Genomic DNA, 24,483 nt, shown 5'->3' with positions numbered 1-24,483 from the left:
AGTTAACTCCAAAATGAATGTAAGACCTGAAGGACTTGAATATAAGACCTGAAATCATAAAACTCAGAATACATGAGGGTAAGCTCCTTGACAGTGGTCTTGGCTATGATTTTTTGGATTTAACACCAAAAATCAAAGGCAATAAAAGTAAAAATGAGCAAGTGGGACAACATCAAGCGAAAAAGCTTCTGCACAGACAACAACAAAAAAAAGGCAACTAGAAGAATGGGAGAAAATATTTGCAAATCATATATGTGATAAGGGGCTAATATCCAAAATACATAAAGAACTCATATAACTCAATAGCAAACAAACAAACAAAAAAAACAATACAGTTAAAAAACAGGCAGAAGACCTAAAGAGACATTTTTTCAAAGATGACATACAGATGGCCAGTAAGCAAGGTACCTTAGGCACATGAAAAGCTGATCAACATCACTAATCATCAGGGACATGCAAATCAAAACCACAATGAGATATCACCTCACACCTGTCAGAATGGCTATCACCAAAAAGACAAGTAATAACAAGTGTTAGCGAGGATGTAGAGAAAAGAGAACACTTGTGCACCGTTGGTGGGAATGTAAATTAGTGCAACCACTACGGAAAACAGTACGGAGGTTCCTCAAAAAGACTAAAAACAGAACTACCATATGATCCAGCAATTCCTCTCCTGGGTATTTATCCAAAGAGAATGAAAATACTAATTCAAAAAGATATACACACCCCCATGTTCACTGCAGCATTATTTACAATAACCAAGACATGGAAACAACCTGTGTCCACTGATGGATGAATGGATAAATACACAATATATACACAACAGAATATTATTTAACCATAAAAAAATAAGAAATCTTGCTATTAATGACAACCTTGAGGACATTATGCTAAGTGAAATAAATCAGATAGAGAAAGACAAATACCATATGATCTCACTTATTTCTTGACTCTTAAAGAATCACCAAAAAATGAGCTCATAGCTACAGAGCATGGAGGTGGAGGGTGGGGGGTGGGCGAAATGGGTGCAGGGGTCAAAAGGCACAAAGTTCTAGTTATAAAATAAGTTCTGGGGATGTAATGTACGACATGGTGACTACAGTCAATAATACTGTATTGGATATTTGAAAGTTGCTAAGAGAGTAGATCTTAAAAGTTCTCAACACAAGAAAAAAAAATTCTGTAACTACATGTGGTGATAGATGTTAACTAGATTTGTTGTGATCATTTTGCAATATATATCAATATTGAATCCTTATGTTTTACACCTAAAACTAATATAATGTTCTATATCAATGATATCTCAAAAAGAAAAGGCCTCTCTCTCTCCAAGGACGTGGTTGATCAGTTTCCACTATCAGATGTTCCCATGATACCACCATGTTTTCTTCATAGTACTTATGGCTGTTTATATTTAGATATTTATGTGTTTTTTTAAATTGAAGTATATTTAATTTACAGTGCTATGTTAGTTTCAAATGTACAGCAAAGGGATTCAGTTACAAATATATATATGCACATATATTCTTTTTCAGATTCTTTTCGATAGGTTATTACAAGATACTGAGTATAGTTCCCTGTGCTATACAGTAGGTCCTTGTTGTGTATCTATTTTATATATATTAGTGTGTATATTTTTTTGGTTTTTTTTAATTTTTGGCTGTTTTGGGCCTTCGTTGATGCGCGCGGGCTTTCTTCTAGTTGCCTCAAGAGGGGGCTACTCTTCGTTGCGGTGCGCAGGCTTCTCATTGCAGTGGCTTCTCTGGTTGCAGAGCATGGGCTCTAGGCGCGTGAGCTTCAGTAGTTGTGGCTCGCGGGCTCTAGAGCGCAGGCTCAGTAGTTGTGGTGCACGGGCTTAGCTGCTCTGCGGCATGTGGGATCTTCCTGGACCAGGGCTCAAACCCTTGTCCCCTGCATTGGCAGGCAGATTCTTAACCACTGCACCACCAGGGAAACCCTATAGTACTGTGCCTATGTTAATCCCAAACTCCTAATTTATCTCCCCCCCACTACTTTGGTAACCATAAATTTGTTTTCTATGTCTTTGAATCCATTTCTGTTTGATAAATAAGTTCACTTGTATCATTTTTTTAGATTGCACATATAAGTGATATCATACGATATTTGTCTTTCTCTCATTTACTTCACTTAATATGATAATCCCTAGGTCCATCCATGTTGCTGCTTGTGTGACATTTATTAATGCCTTTCTCCCCATTAGACTACAAACTCCACAAGGGGAAGGGATGACATTCGCCATCGAGTCCCTAGCACCTAGCACATACCTGCCACACGGGTGGAGCCTACTTGATGAAGTAATGAATTAATTCCTTAGTTTTAAAAAATAGACTCTTCTGAAGTTCAAGGTTAGCCTTCCCCTTCCTCGTTTCTAGCTTTTGTTAATTAAGAATTAATTGTTAATGTCAATTAATTAACGTTTACCAAGCACAGCTTTAGGCAAAGCATGTAACTTGGTGGCATAGGAAAAATATCAAGTAAAAGAGACAGCGGCTGTTCTCGAAGAACCTAGAATAGCTGGTTTGCAGCCCTGAGGGGAATTATAGGTCAGCAAGGCCTCACAATGATGGAATTCCTTCCGTCATTCGTCATGTTCAGGCTCACCCAGACGTTGAGTGAGCAGGGAGCTTCCCCCAGCTTTTCTTACCCTACTCGCATCTCAGCAAAAATGACTATAGCTTCATTAATATCATGCCCGAGCAGTTTCTTAAGTGCTGCTTTCTCTCTCCATAGGCCTGCATTTCCCCCCAAGGAGATCCTTCAGAATACTAACTCTACAGTTTACTCTGGGCCAAAAGGCTTCCATCGTCATACAACTTTGAGAAACACTGTACTAAACAAGCCTGAAGTTTCCCCCCATAAACTTTCTCAGACTCTTCAGTGTACTAACGTGCCTGACAAATCTGAGAATATTATGTATTCCCCCAGTTTTTATAAAGCATGGAAGCCTCTTTTCAAGCAATGTATTTTGGGACTCAGTCTCCTAAGAATACACTTGGGACAACATCGTGTTAGGAGTATTAACACATGTTGAAGGGATCCCGTATGCCTGTAAGCCCAGCCTGCAACAGAAATTTGTCAGTGCCAAAGGTGATGCTTCCAAGTTAAAATGCCATGACGCATGTAAATAATAAGATCTATACTGTTCAGCCTGGTATAGCTCTTTAGACTCTCATTTTCTAAATTCCATTTGTAAAAGTAACTGAATACGGCAGAAAGTCTGTTTTAACTCAATGCTACCTGCGCACTCCAAGACCTTCCTGTGGATTTGCGTTTCGATGTCCACTTCCCCCCCTAGAGCTAGTTTATATTTCAGTCATGACCAGACTGCCTATGTCTGACTCTCCCTTCCTTCCTAACCCTATCTGGACCAATATTTGTCTGCAACCTTTCTGTGGATCAAATATGTGAAACGTGTCTGGGACTCCCTTAGATGGAAGCTTATCATGAATGGCAGCCATTGCTGCTCTCTGCTCCACAGGACCTCAGCCAACCCATGCATGACTTTGGGCCGCAGCTCATAGCCCATAGGCAGCTATGACCTCCGGGAAACACACCCGCTTTTGTTGGCTTTCCTTCACTAAGGGCAAATCCAAATAGACCTCAAGGCCATTATGAGAATCCTAATTTAGGGGATTTCATTACAGCCATTCAATGTAAGTATGTTTCAAGTTAATGGCATTTTCTAAGTATTGGCAGACTTGGATATAACTGCATATAATCCTATCATCTCAGCCTGCCTCTCTCCCTGTGTTAATGGCATTTCCTTTTTGAGTCTTCTTTTCCATCTTGATGTCTCTCTGAAGACAGAAATTCTGCTGAGTACTTCACTTCATGCCAGTAGTAGTTTCTTCTTCACTTACATCTTTGAATTTCAAAGGTTCTGGCACCGATCTTTGGCTACTTGTACCTATTAACCCTTCCATTTCATGGCTTAAAAATCAGTATACAGGGGCTTCCCTGGTGGCGCAGTGGTTGGGAGTCTGCCTGCCAATGCAGGGGACATGGGTTCGAGCCCGGGTCCAGGAGGATCCCACATGCCGCAGAGCAACTAGGCTCACGTGCCACAACTACTGAGCCTGCGCTCTCGAGCCCGCGAGCCACAGCTACTGAAGCCCACGCACCTAGAGCCCACGCTCCGCAACAAGAGAAGCCACTGCAATAACCCTGTGCACTGAAACGAAGAGCAGCCCCCGCTCGCCGCAGCTAGAGAAATCCCGTGTGCAGCAACGAAGACCTAACTCAGCCAAAATAAATAAATATGTAAAAAAACAAAAATCAGTATACATTTTTTGTTCAAGGTTCAGGGGAGAAAAGGTGACTGACTCCTGTGAGGTACCTAAGTACAAATGCATTTTATTTACTGCAGGTACATTTTTCTCTAGCTATTGAATCTAATGTTCTTTGACTCAATTATAGGTGAAATTTCCACGTGCCTTCCCTTGCCCACAGGACTCATCATTCAATACTGGATTTACCTGTCCTCCAGTAAAGAGCATGCATAATAGTATTAGACTGTTTGCCAGGCACCCCCTAAACAAACACGGCTTGAATCAAACGGACTGCAAGTTCAAAGTTTTATGGTTTCAGGAAGTTACAAGAGATAGAAATCTGCTTTGTTGCCCCTCAAACATAAGCTTGGAAAAGCCAATCAATTATGAAGGAGCTATAGAGGCACCAAAGAAATTATCACTTCTCAAGAAGGACCTGGTAACCTGAGAGAGAGAGAGACAGAGAGAGAGAGAGAGACAGAGAGAGAGACAGAGACAGCAAGCACAACAGAGAGTCCTTGGCCCTTTTCAAAGAGTGAGTTTGAAGGAATCAAGAACCTATGAAGACACAGACCTACTAGAGAATGGACTTGAGGATATGGGGAGGGGGAAGGGTAAGCTGGGACAAAGTGAGAGAGTGGCATGGACATATATACACTACCAAACGTAAGGTAGATAGCTAGTGGGAAGCAGCCACATAGCACAGGGAGATCAGCTCGGTGCTTTGTGACCGCCTGGAGGGGTGGGATAGGGAGGGTGGGAGGGAGGGAGACGCAAGCGGGAAGAGATATGGGAACATATGTATATGTATAGCTGATTCACTTTGTTATAAAGCAGAAACTAACACACCATTGTAAAGCAATCATACTCCAATAAAGATGTAAAAAAAAAAAAAGAACTTATGAAAAAAGAGCCAGAATCTGATTAAGAAAGGCTGGGCGGGGCTGAAGATTCTGCATTTCTAACAAGCATCTAGGTCATGCTGACGCTGAAGCTCCCGACCACAAGGCTTTAGAAATGTTAGAAAAGACCATCTCAGGGCCTACAGCAGATCCCCTGCACTAGAAATTGCATATAAAATAGATAGCTAGTGGGAAGCAGCCGCATAGCACATGGATATCAGCTCGGTGCTTTGTGACCACCTAGAGGGGTGGGATAGGGAGGGTGGGAGAGAGGGAGACGCAAGAGGGAAGAGATGTGGGAACATATGTATATTTATAACTGATTCACTTTGTTACAAAGCAGAAACTGACACACCATTGTAAAGCAATTATACTCCAGTAAAGATGTAAAAAAAAAAAGGAAATTGCATATAGACACCATCCCAGGTGGTTCATATGCACATTAAAGTTTAAAAAACACTGATCTAGACAACTCCTTCGTTTTGCTCCAAAGTCCTTTTTCCTAAGGGCCTTCCCATTTTATCTGACCTTCCATCGTTCCCTTGGCTGCAACAGTTTTGGTTAGAAGGTGTTATGCTCTTTTTATGGATTTTGCTAGCTAAAGAGTTTGTGGCCATTTATAAGTGGGCTACGTATGTATATTCTTTAAAATAAGTTAAACATTTATTGACTGTTCTCTAGGTACTGGGTACTGTGCTGGACGCAGTGTTACAGAGAGGAATAAGATGTGGGCTCTATATCCTCAGGGAATCACAGCCTTCGGATGGGGTGGCCCTGGCCCAGGTTTAACACATGGGGTATCACTTACACAAAAGGAGCTATTTTTGTCATGAAACTTATTCATTGTATACTCTGATAATTAAAAGGATGACACTGACATTTTCCAGCTGGCCGTGAAATCCATAGATTCCAGGTACATTTACCATAAGTAATCCTATACAAACTTGATATATCCTGACAAAAACTTTCCATAGGTAAGGACTCCCCATTAGCAAATACCATCATGAAGTCCAGCTAGCAAATCTACAAGATTTGCTCAGGTCATTTTCCCGGGGTGTGACCTCAAGGCGGGAAAAGCTGGATTGCAGATCAGCTGTTAACTCTTTCCTTCCCACTTATACAGCTGTGTCATGCTGGGAGCTGGCAATGAAGCACAATGTTTAGAGAGTGTGGGCTTTTCAGAAGCAGAAGGACAGGAGAGGCAAATTTCTAAAAGACTTATGTGGAAAATAGTTGCCCTTATTCTAACGAAACTCATCCTGGAAATGTAGCATCTGAAGCAGGGGAGGCATTCAATAAATATTTGCTGAATGAATGAAAATGTAAATCTGCCTTAGGGAAAACAGCTTAGAACACTAACCATAACACATCCCTGCACTGGTCTTGAGGCAATTAATGTTTACCCTCTTCCACACTTGTGAAAGCATACCCCTTGTGCAGGGTTCAGCTTGCACAGTTAAAAAAAAAAAAAAAAAAAAAAAAAAGGCAAGGTATGGCCTGACCTCTATTCGGTTGGGTCTAGTTGTTAGAACTGCTGGTGCAATCCCTAGTAATAAATGGCTCTAGGTTTATTCTCATTTCAAAAATTACTTTGATATTCAGCTTTGCAAAACGAATTCAGATGTTTAATGCTCCACTGAGAATTAATGGATTCGTTTAATGTTCGAAACCCATTAGCTAAACAATTTATTCTGGGGACCAATTATTCAACATTCTGAGGCTCTCCAAAGCACCTATAAAAGACACACCTTAACAGATGCCATTAACAACTTTCTACCCTCTAAGATGGTCCTCAGAAACAGAAAATACTAAATGAATCCTCTCCTAGCAATCGCTCCTATTAAGTATGTTTTCTTTGGGTACTAATTAAATGGATTTTTGTTTTGCTGGATCTGTGAAATTACTCCATTTCTTATTTAGCTCCTTTAGATAGCCCGTAACCCCACTACTTTATCTCCTTTATTTTCTTTATATCAACAAGGGATTCCCAGGGACTTCCCTGGTGGTCCAGTGGTAAAGAATACGCCTTCCAATGAAGGGGATGCAGGCTCGATACCTTGTCAGGAAACTAAGATCCCACAGGCTTCGGGGCAACTAAGCTTGCGCGCGCCCTGGAGCTCTCGCGCCACAACTAGTGAAGAGAAAACCCGCACGCCACAACTAGAGAGAAAGCCACATGCCACAACTAAGACCTGAGCTGTAACTAAGATCCAAAAAATAAATAAATAAATAATAAAATGTTCTTTAAAAGGGGGCGGATCCCTGAATCTAGGGCTAGCTACCAAGTACTGCCAGGACTGGAGAGAAGGGCAAGGCTTTTAGATTATGATTAGAGCCAAGAAATGTCACTGGAAGGCAGATGGGGAAAGAAGAGTTGTTTTGCATACCATAGCAACCCTGCCTGTCACTCGTCAGGAGAGAGTAAAAGGGCAAGTTTGCATCTACAAACAGGTTCTACAAATAGCCACTGAACAAAAGCAGCAACTCCCAGGCTTTGCTGCCAACACAACGATTAGATTCCTTCTTCCCGACTGAGGAAAGTGCTTGGTTGTACTGGAAAGGGCTCTTGGCTCAAAAAGCCCTTTGAGTAGATTGTGGGATGTTCAGGATATTATGTGGGGGACGTGTCTCTCCAGGTTAGGAAATATAGGACCTTTGAAATTCACATGGGTCTGTGCAAATCCAGGCACCTCCCATAAATCCTCAGAATGGTTTTGAACTGTTCAAAACAAGACAGCAGGCCCCAAACGGAACTGCTTATGCTAAGCCTCATGTCACCAAACCAAGACTTAATTACATTTTCGGCTCTCCCAGAAACGGAAACTTAAACCAGTCAGTAAGAAAATCACCTGATCAGCAATAGTTAGGTAATCCACCTGATAGACCCCTGCCATCCCCTGAAGGAAAGGAACCTTGCAATAACCAACCTGCTTTTTTGTCCACAATGACTTCCTTGTCCCTGCTTCCGTCTGCCTATAAAAACTCTTTCTCTTAGTACAGCTCCTCAGAGCTCCTTTCTATCTGCTAGACTGGATGCTGCCCTTCATGAATTGTTGAATAAAGCCAGTAAGATCTTTCAAATTTACTCACTTGAATTTTGTTTTTTAACAGACTCAAAACAAGGCAAAGATCACACAATGACAAAGAATAAAGATACAGGACAAAATAAAAACAAATTCTGACTTATGTTAGTTATATGATTTTTTGACACTTTAAAAATGCTAACTATCAATCATCAAAAAACAAAATTAAAAAGAACTGTCACTGGGGCTTCCCTGGTGGCGCAGTGGTTAAGAATCCGCCTGCCAATGCAGAGGACACGGGTTCGAACCCTGGTCCAGATCCCACATGCCTCAGAACAACTAAGCCCGTGTGCCACAACTACTGAGCCCATGTGCCACAACTACCGAAGCCTGCGCGCCTAGAGCCCGTGCTCTGCAACAAGAGAAGCCACCGCAGTGAGAAGCCTGCGCACAGCAACGAAGAGTAGCCCCCGCTTGCTGCAACTAGAGAAAGCCTGCACGCAACAACAAAGACCCAACGCAGCCAAAAATAAATAAATTTAAAAAAAAAAAAGAACTGTCACTGGGTATTAACAAGCAGCATAAACACAATTCTAGCACAGTCTATGACATGTTGTAGACACTCCGTGTTTCCATGGCCGTTCTAGCACTAGGGCCCTTTCATTTTTTATTCATTATAGCCAAGATCTCAAAACTTGAATTACTTTTCTGGTTCTTTAGTTAACGGACCATAAATAATGATACATCTCAAGTCTCTGTAGAAACTACTCAACTCCGCTGTCATAGAAAGCACCTGAAGGGGAGCAGAATATGCCGCCCCAAAATGTGCCTCTTTGGCCTGAGGATTATTTTGAGCTGATTTTCTTTTTTTTTTTTTTTTTTCTTTTTTTTTTTTTTTTGTGGTACGCGGGCCTCTCACTGCTGTGGCCTCTCCCGCCGCGGAGCGCAGATTCCGGACGCGCAGGCCCAGCGGCCATGGCTCACGGGCCCAGCTGCTCCGCAGCAGGTGGGATCCTCCCAGACCGGGGCACAAACCCGTGTCTCCTGCATCGGCAGGCGGACTCCCAACCACTGCGCCACCAGGGAAGCCCTAGCTGATTATTTTTAAGAAACAAAATATTCAGCAGACACAGGAGACTCTCCAGAAACATGGTAGAAGCTACTCTTTTGTAAAGGCTATTTACATTTTTAAGGGGAATCTCTATTGGTTAACATCTCCCTCTCTGTACCAGGAAGAGAAGGATGGCACTAAATCTCCAGAAACTCTTCTCCATGGAGAAGGCACCCACTTAAATCTGCATAACCTGACCCTTGGTGACCATGCTTCCTTTCCTGCTAACCTTCCAGAACTGGCTCCCGCCCCTCTCCAACATCTGTCTTCTGTCTTTAACTAAACAGAAGACATTTAAAGAGGTGGCTTGGGGCCATTTCAGGGACTCTTGCTCAATTTTTCTGCGTCTCTCCCATATATACAGGAGGTATACGTTATTATTAAACTGTCTTTGATTACAAGGTTCCCAGCTGAGAACTCAGAAGGATACAGGGAAAAAATGATTGTTTCCCTCTACACAACTATATCTAAGTGTGTGACCTCACTATGATGCAATAAAACTTTCTTTACAAAAACAAGTAGGAGGCCACATTTATTTATTTGTTTGGGGTTTCTTTTGGGGTTTTTTTGTTTTTTGTTTCTGGCCGCGCGCAGCATGCAGGATCTTAGTTCCCCGACCAGGGATTGAACCCATGCCCCCTGCAGTGGAAGTGCAGAGTCTTAAGCACTGGACCGCCAGGGAAGTCCCAGGAGGCCAAATTCAGCTTATGGCCAGTAGTTTGTCACCCCCTGCCTTCGAGTATTCCACTGCCTAATCCATCGTTCTGCCCACCTCCAATGTTCTTTCCCTACAACCTGTTCTCCTCACTGCTAGCAGAATGGTCTTCCTGAAATGTCAACCTGACTGTGATGGAGTTTTCCAGAGAGGTATGGATATCAAACATCTTCTTCCTCCCACTTACTATGTCATACAGTTCTAGTCTTTAGTTTAGTACATGGCAACCCAGGAAAACAAATACATCACCTAGCCTCCTTCACAGTCAAGTGTAAATACACAGCAAGTCCTGGCCAATGAACTGTATGTAGAAGTATGGTGTGGGATTTCAAGGAAGACTCCTGACAAATTAGGAAGTGGTTCACTGACCTGGAGGGGAGATGTGATGGGTGGAATGTCAGCAACTATCATGAGGATAGAAGTCAAGCAGTGAAAAAGACAAACAAACAGAGTTCCTGGTGCTTTGTGGTAAGGAACTGCCATTCTAGTCTAGACTGCATATTGCTGTCTTTTCTCTATGTGAGAGCGGTAAAGATACATCTCGCTTAAGCAAATGTTGTTTTGGATTTTGTGTATGTACAAACACAACACCAACTGATATATTAATGATGTGTCATTCTAGGCTAGTCATAGGAGGGCTTTCAGTTGCAAGTAACAACAACAAAAAAAATAGTACCTGGAGGAAGCGTCTCCTGACTTCGATTCCACAGTCCAAGAGATCAAGGCTCGCCTAACACTGGCCTTTCTCCCATAGTCAAGATGGCTGCCACAGCTCCAGGAATACCACCTCATTAAAGGCAGAAAGAAACAGCCAAGGGACCTGCCGGCCACACGTTATTTTAATCAGGAAAGCAGTAGCTTTCGTAAAGATCTCCACTGAGGTGCTCTGCCCTTCCTCCAGCAGCAAGGGAGTCTGGGAAAGTCAATATTAAGCTACGTGCACATCTACCTGGCACCTATGGTAAAGGCAGGCAAGAGTGCCTGGGGATACTAGTTTAGCCAACCTCCAGTGCCTAAAAACCTTGTAATCGTTACCTGTATCCCTGAGGATAAAGGCTCAATAAAAAATTCAGCCTTCCTATGTCTTAGAAGTGCTTCTCAGGCTCTGCTGAGAATCCCCTGGGGTTCTTAGCAAAACACAGATTCTGAATCAGCCAATCCGGGGGCTGGGCCTGAAAGTCTGCATTTCCAGAAAGTTCCCAGGTGATGCCAGTGCTACTGGTCCTTGGCACCATACCTGGCATAGCAAGGGCTGACAAGGACTTCATGATCTGATGCCTGCATTATTTCCACAGCATCATCTTTTTTGCCTCTTCCCCTTCTACTCTCAACTCCAGCCATGTTTTACTTTCAGTTCCCTGGAAGAGTGGTGACTAACTGCTGACTGCCTCGCATGCAGTACCCTCTGCCTGAAACTCACTCCCTGCCTCCTCTGCTTCGTCCTGTGAATTCTTAGTCATGCATTGGGTCCTGCTGGACATCACTTCCTCCAGGAAGGTTCTCTGAATGCCACTACCCTCCCCTCAGAGGTGGAATTTCTTCCTCACTTATCTTTGGATCCCCAGTGCCCAACCCAATGCCTGGTACACTGTGGATTGTTGAACAAATACATGTTGAATTAATGAATCAATGAATGAATCAAAGAACTGATGTACTATCTACAAGACAAATGCTGTATTTCAGCGGGAGTCTTCATAGCCAGCTTTCTGATGGATAACAGCTATAAATTATCATGCCAAAAAAACAAAACAAACAAAATTATCATGCTTTTCCAAAGGCATGTATTCCTTTTAAAAATTAAATAGAAGTCACCAACAAAACCACTAAAGCTAACCTAAATCATCTTATTTATTTATATATTTTTATAAATTTATTATTTTGTTTAATTATTATTATTATTATTGGCCGCATTGGGTCTTCGTTGTTGCATGCAGACTTTTCTCTGGTTGCAGCGAGCGGGGGCTATTCTTCGTTGCAGCGCGCGGGATCTAGGGCACAGGCTTCAGTGGTTGTGGCATGCGGGTTCAGCAGTTGTGGCTCACGGGCTCTAAAGCACAGGCTCAGTAGTTGTGGCGCACAGGCTTAGTTGCCCGGGGCCCTGTGGGATCTTGCCAGACCGGGGCTCGAGCCCATGTCCCCTGCACTGGCAGGCGGATTCTTAACCACTGTGCCACCAAGGAAGCCCTAAATCATCTAATTTAAAGGTGACGAAATGTTGAACATGATATAAAGACTTCAGAACAATTTCTTACTATGCTGCAATTAACTTGATTCAATGCATTTTTTCTTAGTCGAACTTGCTCCAAATGAGTACTACTGAGGACTGAAGCCAGTCTACTGGTCATTACTCATCCATATAAGTACAGAAATGGAGAGTAAGCATTTGGAAACCTTTTTGCCAACTTCATAGAGTAATTTTGTTTCATTTGAATCTAACCATTAAAAAATTGGTTTGTATTTTACGTCCTTTTGTTACTTTACTTTTTTTAAGTAATTCATTTTTATCGTGTTTCAGAATGTCTTGGTTCACAATGGATTGGAAATGTTTTCAAAACCGGTTTTCTCTGCAAATCATTTGGGGGCCACTTCGAAGTTTTCTCATCTGGGTCAGATCTAAAGCAGTGGTTCTCAACTTGGGGGTCACCCTGCCTCCCAGGGAACACCAGTCAATATCTGTAGACATTGCTGATCCTCACAACTGCAGAGGAGGGGCAGGTTCTACTAGCATGTAGTGGGGAGAGACCAGGGACGCTGTTCAACGGCATCCCACAATGCACAGGACAGAGGGCCCCCCTGCCCCCCAAGAATGACCCAGCCCCAAATGTCAGTAGTGTGAGGTTGAGAAACCCTGATCTAAAGATCTAAACCCACAATCTGAAGCCAGTTTAGGGCCCAAAACGTTTTTTTCCTGTGCCTCTTCTCAGCTGCTGAGTTGCTTCTTCCCATCAGAACCACCAACGGAAAAGTCACATGCTCACAGGGTTAGATTTGATAATGATCTTCTGCCCTTCTTCTTCTTTGTGTCAAAGATTCTTCCCTCTTCCTGACACCCTTGATTCCTTCGAGGCAGAGCAAAAAGAGAAGCACAGTCTGATGATTTTGCTGCAACAGGGCCTCGTGACTCTTTTCCCCTCTCATCGGTGTTTTTTTTTTGTTTTTTGACAGCTGGCTCTTTGGTTTCTCAATCTTGCACTTAGAATGTGTGCGAGCGCTAATGTGAACGCAACGCTTAGATGTCCATGTTACACAAAATTCTCTGCTGATTCTTCTGGCAACCATCTCGAACAGGATTAAGTGAAAACTCTTTTCTTGTTGGACTTGTAGTTGCTGTTTAAGCTTCGTTGAATATAACTTTCCAAACACATGTCAATAGGCTCTCACAAGTTTTGTTGAAGAAAAATAGGAAGCGATGGATCTAAAGTTGTTCATGCTTATTTGCACTGCTCCGAGAAATCATTTCATTTCAGAGAGTTTTCATTCAATGACCTGATCCTTTTTTCACTCTGGCAGGGTCAATGACTCTGGCGATAAACATTGGCAACTGCGCCAATGCACGTGAACAACTCAACCTAACAGATTTCCTGAAGTTCCTGGAAATGAGGTCTTTGCAATCTTTACTGAAGCTCTTCTTAAAAATAATCTGCCCTCTGCTATTGCCTGGTATTTTTTTTTTAAATAAAGAACATGGTTGATTTTACTTTGTTGATTTATTAAAATGCTGCTTATAAAGCTTATATTCCATAATAAGAGTTCTGACTGGGATGCTATAATAATAAGAACTAATACTTTGGGAGAGCTCACTATGTGTGGGTTACAGTGCTAAGCACTTTAAATATATTATCTCACTTAATCATTGTGACCAACCTACACAAGATGTACTATCATTGTTCCCTCTTTACCGTTGAAGAAAGTGAGGCACACAGAGATGACAATAGTTGGCCAAGCCTATAAAAGTAGTGAGCGACCGGGCTAAGATTCCAAGCCAGGCGCAATGGATCCAAAACTGCAATTCTACCCATCTCCCCTGTCTTGCAAGGTGAGAGTCACTTAAACAAGAATTGCCAGTAGAATAAGAAATTGGAAGGTATGATTTGTGTGCTCTCAGGCTGGTCATGAGAAGCACCATGGAGAAACTAATGTAAATAAGTTCCGTACCTTTAGGAAATGCATCTTACCCATCCTTGTTTCTCCCACAGCCTTGTTGGGTACCATAAGAGTACCTCTCACAGAATGAGCGGGCAGTCAGTACTGGGAGCGTTGCCCCACACTAGAAGCTGGTCACTCACATCCTTGCTCTCCACTCACTCCATCTTCACCCCTCTGTAATTTGCAAGCCTGGTCTGGAACCAGTAGCTACGAAACCGGGCATTCTCTCCCCGAGCAGACCCTGAGGACAACCCATGAGCCACAGTCACACATCTGTGCTACGCTCTGTCACTATCTCTAGCTGCCTGTTCATCCTCAGCAGGGATCGTGGAAGCTGATGTTCAAGGTAGATTAAAAGACAAAATCTTGAGCACCTTTGCTGTTCAGCCGTGGGATGGGCAGTCTCAGGCCCCTTTCTGCAGAAGGGGGGAGGGATGCTGAACAATGGTTAGGATTGCCTCCCCTCTGTCCTGGTGAGCTTTTCATTCCTTCAAGTCAACGTATCTAAAGTTTTTTGTTTTTGTTTTTTTGGTCTTTATTTTACTTATTTAAAAATTTTTTTTAATTTTATATTGGACTACAGTTGATTAACAATGCTGTGTTAGTTTCAGGTGTACAGCAAAGTGATTCAGTTATACGTACCCATGTATCTATTCTTTTTCAGATTCTTTTCCCATTTAGGTCATTACAGAGTACTGAGCAGAGTTCTCTGTGCTGTACAGTAGTTCCTTGTTGGTTACCCATTTAAAATATAGCAGTGTGGGGCTTCCCTGGTGGCGCAGTGGTTGGGAGTCCGCCTGCCGATGCAGGGAACGCGGGTTCGTGCCCCGGTCCGGGAAGATCCCACATGCCGCGGAGCGGCTGGGCCCGTGAGCCATGGCCGCTGAGCCTGCGCGTCCGGAGCCTGTGCTCCGCAACGGGAGAGGCCACAGCAGTGAGAGGCCCGGGTAACGCAAAAAAAAAAAAAAACTGAGTAAAATATAGCAGTGTGTACATGTCAATTAAAGTTTCTTCCTCTCTTCTCCTTCATGTCGTCAGGACTATTTGTAGCTTAGCAGTCTCAAAATTAAAATCGCAGATCAGAATGAGACCAAAGAGTGAGAATTACTTTTCAATGCCTCCCAGGACAGCCTGGGAACTTGCAGAAATGCAGATTCTCAGATCCCACCCAAGACCTACTGAATCAGACCCACTAAGGGTGGAGGCCTGCAATCTCTGTTTTTAATGTTCTCCTGGTGATTCTGGCATGGATTCATGATTCTCAACCCCGACTGCATATTAAAAATCACCTTGGGAGTTTTAAAAGTCCCAAATTCCAGGCTACATGACAGACTAATCAGACTTTCTGGGGCTGAGACATATGCGTAAGAATCTCTTAAAGCTCTCCAGGTAATCCCAGTATGGAGCCGAGGTTCAGAACCAGTGGGTTTGCACAGGGTTCCTCAACTGGGACAACACTGACATTTTGAGGCAGATCATTCTTTATCGTCGGGGCTCTTCTGTTCGTTGTAGGATGTTTAGGAGCATCCCAGGGCTCTGTGCAACAGCACCCCTCTCTCAGCTGTTACAGCCAAAAGTATATCCAGACATTAGCAAACGCCCCTGGTGGAGGAATGGGGGCGGGGGCAAAATCACCCCCCGCTGGGAATCACTGGGTTAGAGGTCATCATTCTCTCTGCAAGAACGATTATAGGCCAATGCACAACACAATTATCTGCAGGGCTTATTTAAAAAGCAGATTATTAAGCCCCAGCAGGCCTCCTGAATCAGAATCCTCCAGGAAATCAGGCAGCTTGAGCGTCTGAAATTCTCAAGTACCTTCAAGGTGGAGAACGACTGAATTGAGTATTTCTTCTTAAAGGCAAATTGAATTTGATGTCGGTACTTAGGAAAGCAAAATTCGGCGTGTTTGGAATCCTTGTTCTTGATCACAGGTGGAAGTGAATTGATTTATGTTTCTTCCAAACATTCCAGCTTAGCCAGACAGAACTACTTGGAGAGTTTAGCCATCTCTCTGATGTGCACTGAGATAAAGTAAAACTCTAAAATTTCCATCTGGGCTTCCCTGGTGGTGCAGTGGTTAAGAATCCGTCTGCCAATGCAGGGGACACGGGTTTGAGCCCTGGACCAGGAACATCCACATGCTGTGGAACAACTAAGCCCGTGCGCCACAACTACTGAGTCTGCGTTCCACAGCCTGCGAGCCACAACTACTGAGCCCCTGAGCCACTACTACTGAGCCTGAGTGCCACAGCTACTGAAGCCCGCACGCCTAGAGCCCGTGCTCCGCAACAAGAGAAGCCACCGCAATGAGAAGCCTGCACACCGCAACCAAGAGTAGCCCCGCTCACCGCAACTAGAGAAAAGCCCACGCACAGCAACGAAGACCCAACGCAGCCAAAAATAAATAAATTAATTAAAAAAAAATTTCCATCCAGTGACAGTAGTGTCATGTTTTGTGTAAATGAGTATTTCAGCATCTGCACAGTAACTTTTTATAGAGATTCTTGACTGTTAAAGGACATTTACTGTGAATGTCGATTCAGACATCTTGAAAGTCACAAATTACAGGGCGAGAGGAGTTTGCAACACTGATTCCAGTTTACTTAAGGGTATGAACAGCACTGATGACCATTTTTCTTAACAATTCTGGTCCTGGGTGTTCTCTTTATGGATGCTATCACCCCCTTAATTTTTTAATATGTTTGGAGAGCTTCTCGGCCATGTTCCAAGCACGCATCTACTTCTGATTACTTTTGCTCTGTCCATTGACTGGGTGCATGAAACATGCTTCTTGGTTTAATAAGAGTTGGCTGGGCCTCATCCTCCAGCTTCTGCCCATAATGTCACTTGGAATCATTCCTTCATTCACTCACTATGCAGGGATAACTGTAATAACAAATAGATGCTTTTAGCGGAGCTTCAGACCTCTGACAAAGGCGTCATTTTTCTTTGGAAATTACCAAAGACTTTACAAATGAGGCGGCATTTAGGCTGGCCTTACAGGATGAGCGAGAATTCATCAAGCAGCCAATAGAGGTCTTTTTCGAAGATAAATCTTACATCATAGAGTAGATGAGAATCTGTTTTTGTGTCTCAAAGAGTCCACAGTACCGTGGCCTGAAACTAAGGGGGCCATTTTCCCAACGATTAAAGCCTCTTATAGGTACATTTAGAAACATAATTTCTCCCAAAGAAGAAAACCAACCGGAGAATGAAATATTCCATAATTTGAAGTGTTACAAAACCAGACAACAGGCCCCAAATGAAGTGGCTTATGCTAAGCTCCACATCACCAACGCAAGAGTTAATTACAGTTTTAGTTCTCCCCAAAATGGAATCTTAAACCAATCAGGAATCACCTGATCAGCACTAGTTAGGTCATCTGCCCGAAAGGAAAGTCACCTTGCAGTAACCTGCCTGCTTTTCTCCCCTACGTAACTTCCTTGTTTCCATTCCCTTCTTTCTGTAAGTCATTTTTTCATTTTGTACAGCTCCTCAGAGTTTTCTATCGGCTAAATTGGACGCTCAGTTTGAATCACTGTTGCTTAAATAAACTCAAATTCTTTAATAAGCCTCAGTTTATCTTTTAAGAGTTCGAACACAGTCATGTAAAATTTCAAATTAGGCCAGAAAAACGCCAAATAAAACCAAATCCACCAAAAAGGCCATATATGACTCAGAAATTCATTTCATTCCAGCCCAGTGATTCTCAGCAGGGGGCGACTGTGATCCCTAGGGAACATCTGGTAATGTCCGGAGACACTGCATGCATTCACACCTGTGGAATGTGTGGATCCTAGAGACGCTGCGAAACATCCTCCGGTGCAGAGAAGAGCCCCACCAGCCCCCATACAAAGAGCGCTCCAATCCGAACGGTCAACAGTGCCGAGGATGAGAAACTCGGTTCTAGCCCACACCGTGTGGCAAAGGGGACATTTATTTAAACTGCCGTGCTTGGTCGAATGGAAATCAGTCCGGCTCTGCTCTTTGTTCCTTAGACGGTTTAAATGATGACATGTAAAATTTACCTTGTTCCGCCCTCACGGCTGCACAGTTCCATCTATAAACAGGGTCCTCGTGAACTTAGGACACTGCACACTCATGTGAACTTACTAATTTGAGTTGAGGAAAAATAAGGTAAGAATCCAAGAGTGGAGGGAGAGCATCGTGACTCCAAGGCTGGGGGCCCATCAGTGTTGGCGCAACATAAATATTTTTGAAAGTACAGTCCACCGCGAGTGCATGTGTCTAGAAGAGAACTGTTTCATGTGGCTGTAAGAAGAAGCAAAGTTTTCTAAACACAGCCTGTATTATTTGAAATGAGTAGCCTTACATTTGTGCCAGGTAGAAAGAGGGCAAGAATTTCATATTCAGTCAGCAAACATGCAAAGAACGGGGGGGGGGGGGGAGAACAAGAGTGTCCCTGTCTAAAACTCTATTTTTCCGTTTAGTAGTCGCTAACCACATGTGGCTGTTGAGTACTTAGAATGTGGTGAGTCCAGCTTAGATGTGCTATAAATATAAAATACATACCGGCTTTCAAAGACTTAGTCCAGAAAAAAGAATGCAAAATATCTCAACAATATTCAGTTTGATTACAAGTTGAAGTAATTTTTCAATATACTGGGTTAAATAAAATATATTATTAAAATTAATTTGGCCTACTTTTTAATGGGGCTACTAGAAAATTTTTAATTTTGTATATATATATAAAATATACTAATAAATTATGTATTTCTATTGGACAGCACTGTTTTAAAAGCACACATTTCTTCCTGCCGTTGCTTCTAAATCCTATTGTGACGCTGCTCCTGAAAAATCTGAGAGTTCAGATTTCTAACAGGTGTGTCCTTCAATCACCAGGCCACTGGTTCTCAACCCTGGTTGCACATGGAAATCACGCTGGAGACCTGTTAAAAATTACTGATGCTTGGACATCCATCGGCAAAAACAAAGCAACAAAACTCTAGACCTAAATCCCACATCTTATACAAAAATTGACTCAAAATGGATCAACAGAGTTCAATGTAAAATGTCAAACTATAAACTTGTAGAAGAAAACATAGGGGAAGAGCTTCAGGATCCAGCGCTAGGCAGCAAGTTCTTAGACTTTATACCGTAAGCGCCATCCATAAAGGGAAAAATGGATAAACTGGACTCATGAAAATTAAAAGCTTTTGTTCTGTGAAAGCCCACTGAAGAAGACAAACTACAGACTGGGAGAAAATACTGGCAAACCGCATATCTAGACTACCCAGAGAAGACTCAAACTCAACAGTAAAAATACAAATCATCTAATGAGAATATGGGCAAAAGACATGAACAGATATTTCACTGAAGGAGGATACAGAGACGGCAAATCAGCACATGAAAAGACATTCAACAACATCAGCCATTAGCGAAATGCAAACTAAAACCATTGCGCTGGGATCTACAATGATCTCAATACAAATTTCAATTTTAAAAAGTACTACCACCCCCCCTTCCCATCCTCCCACTCCTCTAGACTCTGATACTCTAGAGTATGGCCTGGGCATTGAGAGTTTCAAATCTCCCCTCGTGATCTTAACGTGTGGCTAAGGTTAAGGACAATTCTTCGGGGATGAAGAATGTCGCTTAATAGGAATTGATAAAATAGAGCCTGAAGGGAGGTGAGGGAAGGTGCTGACTTGGAGCTTTCTGATTGAGGGTTATCTTCACACTGAGTCCCCGAATACGAGAACGCGGCTTGTTCTCAGGATGTTTTATGTTCCAGCATTAATGTCTAGCCAGAGACACAGCTATTTCTATCCACTGGAAAGAACAGGATTTGGGCAAACTGACCAGGTGGGATTAAATTGTGATGCCTTCTTATATTCTCTCACCTTCTGAAACCGAGCGGGGCCCTGTGAGGCTCCCAGGCATGGAGGCCTCTTTTTGGTCCCCCTTTCTTGTAGGCAAGACACCAGCCTCCATGACCTTCCCTGAGTTCCAAAGGACACATTAGAACAGTTCCTAATCAAGAGAGGGACAGCCAGGAAAACCCCTGAGGCAAGATTAAAGGGACCAGAGAAGCTCATCAAAGTTAGAAGACCCACCACCTGAGACCCTGCACACACCCTCATCTTGTCAGCAACCCCACCCTTGGGAAGCATTGCTATAAAACTCCTCCTCAAATCCTCCTGGGTTGGGACACATAGGTTTTCGAGGCAGGAGCCTGCTGTGTCCCCCTTTGCCTGGCAAAGCAATAAAGCCATCCTTTACTACTTCACCCAAACCTCTGTCTCCAAGATTCGATGTGGCACCGGTGTACAGAGAGGCTGTACTCTTTGGCACAAAGATTATTTTGAGAGACAGCAGGCACAGGAGACGTTCTGAAGACAGAGTAGAAGTTACCTTCTTGTAAGGGGCATTTACATTTACAAGGGAAGTCTCTATTTGTAAGGGGGTCTCCCTCTGTCTACCAGGAAGAGAAAGATGACTAAATCACCAGAAACTCATCAATGGAGAAGGCATTGCCTTAGTAACAAAACTTACCCTTGTTTACCGTGCTTTTCCTGGTCACCTCCCATAACTGGACTCCCTCTCCCACCACTTTTCTTTTGTCTTTAGCGGAAGGTGGTATTTAAGGTGGTGACTTAGGCCATCTCGGGGCCACCTCAAGGAGTTACTCATCCTCCTTGGGTATTTCCCATGTATACGTGAGGTATACATGTCAATAAACTTCTCTTGGTATTTCTCTTGTTAATCTTTTATCACAGGGTCTCAGCTAAGAACTCGGAAGGGTTGAGGGAAATTATTTTTCCTCCCCTACAGCAAGGAAATTTGAGGATCACTGTTTTAGGCCACTGGCTCTCAACCTTGCCTGCAAGTTGGAATGACCCATGGGACCTTTTCAGTATCCTGACGCCTGATAGCCAAAGACCCTGATTTAATTGCTCTGGGGTGCGGTCAGGTCAGCTGGAGTTTTAAAGCTCCCCGAGGGCTTCTAACATGGAGTCAAAATCGAAAACCACTAGTTTAAGTATTCATCTTCGCTTATCTTCAACAACGACATCCTTACAGAGCAGGACCCTGTGGAGCTCCTGGGCACGAAAGCCCTTCCGTGTCCCCCATTTCTTGATTACAGGCAATAGGCTTCATTCAGCCCCCCTGACCTTCCCTGAGTTCCACCAGGTCGGTGCTAATTAGGGAAGGAAGGGGATGCAGAGACAAGGCAGGAACAATCAAGAGAAACAACAGTGCAGCCTTGGGGCAGGGTCCTGGTTCCCCTCAAGGGACACACACACATAACAATATCTTTGAGCTGTTTTGCAGATGCTGAAACTCCACCAGGTGAGAGAAGTGAACTGCATGCTGCCCACAAGCACGTAGACCCCAGACCAGCTGGAACCAGAAGGTTGATGATGCTGACGCCCACTTACCTCCCCACCAGCCAATCAGAAGAACGTCCACGAGCTGATCCCACCCTCTGTGAACCATTACTATCAAACTGACTACCCCCTCCAGGTGGGGACACACAGTTTTGAGGGCATTAGCCTGCTGTGGCCCCCTTTGCCTGGCAAAGCAATAAAGCTATTCTTTTCTACTTCACCCAAAACTCTACCTCCAAGATTTAATTCGGTGTTGGGGTACAGAGGCTGGATTTGGCTTCAATATCAGCTGTGTTTAGGCACAAAGGATTCAAGAGTGAATGCTTTCATAGGTAGGAGAAAACCTTACAGGCTGGGGGGTGGGAGAGAACCCTGTCTGTTTCTCCAAAATCACTGATGACCTGTTTTTAAGGCTGGGCAACTTTTGCCACTTAGCCTCATTACCAGAGCATAGCACAATATCCCCTTTCCCTTGTGAAATGGATTCACCTATCCTGAGCTCACAAGACCCTTCCCAACCACCCATCCAATGGCCGTGTAAATTGCCTAAGTCAGTGGTTCTCAATTTGCTGCGTTTTAGAATCTCCTGGAGACTTTTAAAAAAATACCGATGCCTGGCCCCCACCCACAGATGGTCTGATGTAACTGGTCTGGGGTGCAACCTGGGCCTTGGGTTTTTGTTTTTGTTTTTTTTGCCGTGCCGCAAGGCTTGTGGGATCTTCGTTCCCCAACCAGGGATTGAACCCAGGCCCTCGACAGTGGGAACGTGGAGTCCTAACCACTGGACCGCCAGGGAATTCCCAGGGCCTTGGGATTTTTAAGAGTCTCCACGGATCCTAAGGTTCAGCTAAGTTTGAAAACAACTGATCCAACTGAGATTTGATTTAGTGTTGGGAAACTGACTTTGCACCAAAAGATCCTACCAAAAATAGTCAACAAGGCAAGCAGGCATGCAGAATGTGTCGTATGTTCAAGCTAAGGACTCCTAAACAATGTGGTGAAGCGTTCATAAACGCAACAGAGAATGCTTGTAGGTGAATCATTCCTGGGAACACCGTATTCCAAATCTAAATCGCCCCCTCCCACAGCTAAGAGCCCTACAGTGTATCCGAGTCTCTGGCATGATCTATGCAGAGTTCACGTGCATGCCCAGTTCTACAGATGTGAAGGCAAAGTAGTTCTTCTGCAAAACAGTGATTCTCAACTCATCAACTCTCTACCTCCTGGTGGGCCAATGTTATACCAACATCAAATGCAAATTAGAGATAAACAAATTTAAGTCCTAACTGCCTCTACCTCATCTCCCGAGGGGGGCTGGTGTTTGTGATCACACGTCCAAAGCGATGTGCCACCTGCGGACTGTCATTTTCATCAGACGTGCCTAATGACAGCTTCATTTTGAAGCTGTCCGTCAGCATTCACTCCTAGGTTCCACAGTGGTGGAAGACATTTTCCCCAGTTAAAATATCCTCTCTGCCCCTTTTCAGAGGACACTTTCAGTTTCCAGATGAGCATCCGAGAGAAGATGCCACCCCTGGCAGCAATCTTTAGGGAGATGTGGAAGAGAAGTTTAACTAAATGTCATAAGAGAGAATCGGGTGTTTTGCACTGTGGTTAAAAGTCCATCCTCTGCCTGCAAGGGATGAATGCCAGAAGATGAGTCACACCGAGTGGGATGTGAATGTGAATAGCAAGGAACAGCATGTAACAGGGGCCTTCTGAACCATGGCTAAAGGCAGACAAGTGGGATGAAATCTCGCTGCCTCAGATTTTCTTGGGCTGAGCCATCTGGAAGCAAACACACAGAACATCTGGGAGACACTGTGGTGGTTCCGCCCAGCTGAGCCCCCTGGAAGCTCTCACCACATGCAGATGGAGATGTGGACTTGAGAAAAATGCGGGTTAGAAGGAAAATGTTACTTCTAAACGTCCCACTGGTTTGACATGGTCCTCTTCCCACACAAAGGGCAGTCTGTCCTGGGGTAAACAGATGACTCAACCAGGGAATAGAATGACTCTGTTAGGTTCAGCCGGGAAGCTCAGGAGATTCTGCTGGCAAACCTGTGTCTCCAGGTTACAGCCAGAAATAGAGAGACGAGAAGCAATTGCATTTCATGAAGCCCACTGGCTTTTCCGTACTGAGTTTCAAATTCCAGTACAATTAAAAATCTGTACAAGTGGTTCTCACACTTCAGCGTGCATCAGAATCCCCTGGAGAGCCTGTTAAGATGCACCCCCAGTGTCTCAGTGTTTCTGGTTCTGCAGGTCTGTGCTAGAGCCTGAGAATTTGCATCTCTAACAAGCCCCCAGAAGATGCTGATGGCCCAGGGATCATACTCTGCGAGCCACTGCTCTGAGGACAACTCTGGGTATTTTTTAACCACAAAGGATGACTTACACATGACTCTGAGCGCTTACACCCAAGTACCTCTTTCTTTGTAGATATTTGGGACCCCAGCAGGTCAAGTGAGCACAGGATTTGGAGTCACATGGAAGATGCTGACTGTGGATGCCCGTGATGTGACTGGTGCGACAGCAACTTCTGGTTTCATATACAAAACAGCAGCTGACTGCAAAACAAGAAAAATAACATTAAACAACTGCTGGGAGCATAAAGGGAAATACCAAACCCCACATGCAGAATGCAGAGTGTGTGTGGGACTGGGGAAGGACTCAGAAGATGAAGGGATGTTATTTTGTGGATGAGATGCTCATCTTTTATATGGAAGACAGAGCAGCCTTGAGAGATGCAGCAGGAGGGTTTTGGTTATTTATTTACTAATTTCATGATTATTGATGCCCGCTGGGTGCACAGGGTTGTGCTGAGTTACACATCTGAAAGAATATCATAGTTGGGAGGTTTGTGATGTTGGGATATGGTGCCAGTGGAAGTGGAGTTCATCTTCCCTGAAGATTTAAATTTGGGACTTGACCACTGTTTA

At 43.7% G+C, this 24,483-nt stretch overlaps 1 long non-coding RNA gene across 1 annotated transcript in view; it reads right to left on the bottom strand.

Moving 5' to 3' along the window:
- The window catches only part of LOC113614323 (uncharacterized), a 31,061-nt gene extending 6,981 nt beyond the window's left edge, over positions 1-24,080 (bottom strand). The window contains exon 1 of the long non-coding RNA XR_003430580.1: positions 23,970-24,080. This is a non-coding gene — a long non-coding RNA (uncharacterized LOC113614323). The remainder of the gene's footprint in view (positions 1-23,969) is intronic.
- Positions 24,081-24,483: the final 403 nt, after the last annotated feature.

Source organism: Aethalodelphis obliquidens, unplaced genomic scaffold (genome assembly GCF_003676395.1).
Source record: "Aethalodelphis obliquidens isolate GAN/ISIS:26980383/991018 unplaced genomic scaffold, ASM367639v1 scaffold94, whole genome shotgun sequence".
In the NCBI taxonomy this organism is placed as follows: Eukaryota; Metazoa; Chordata; class Mammalia; order Artiodactyla; family Delphinidae; genus Aethalodelphis; species Aethalodelphis obliquidens.
The sequence above is the reverse complement of the archived record's forward strand: the minus strand, read 5'-3'. Positions and strand labels throughout refer to the sequence as shown.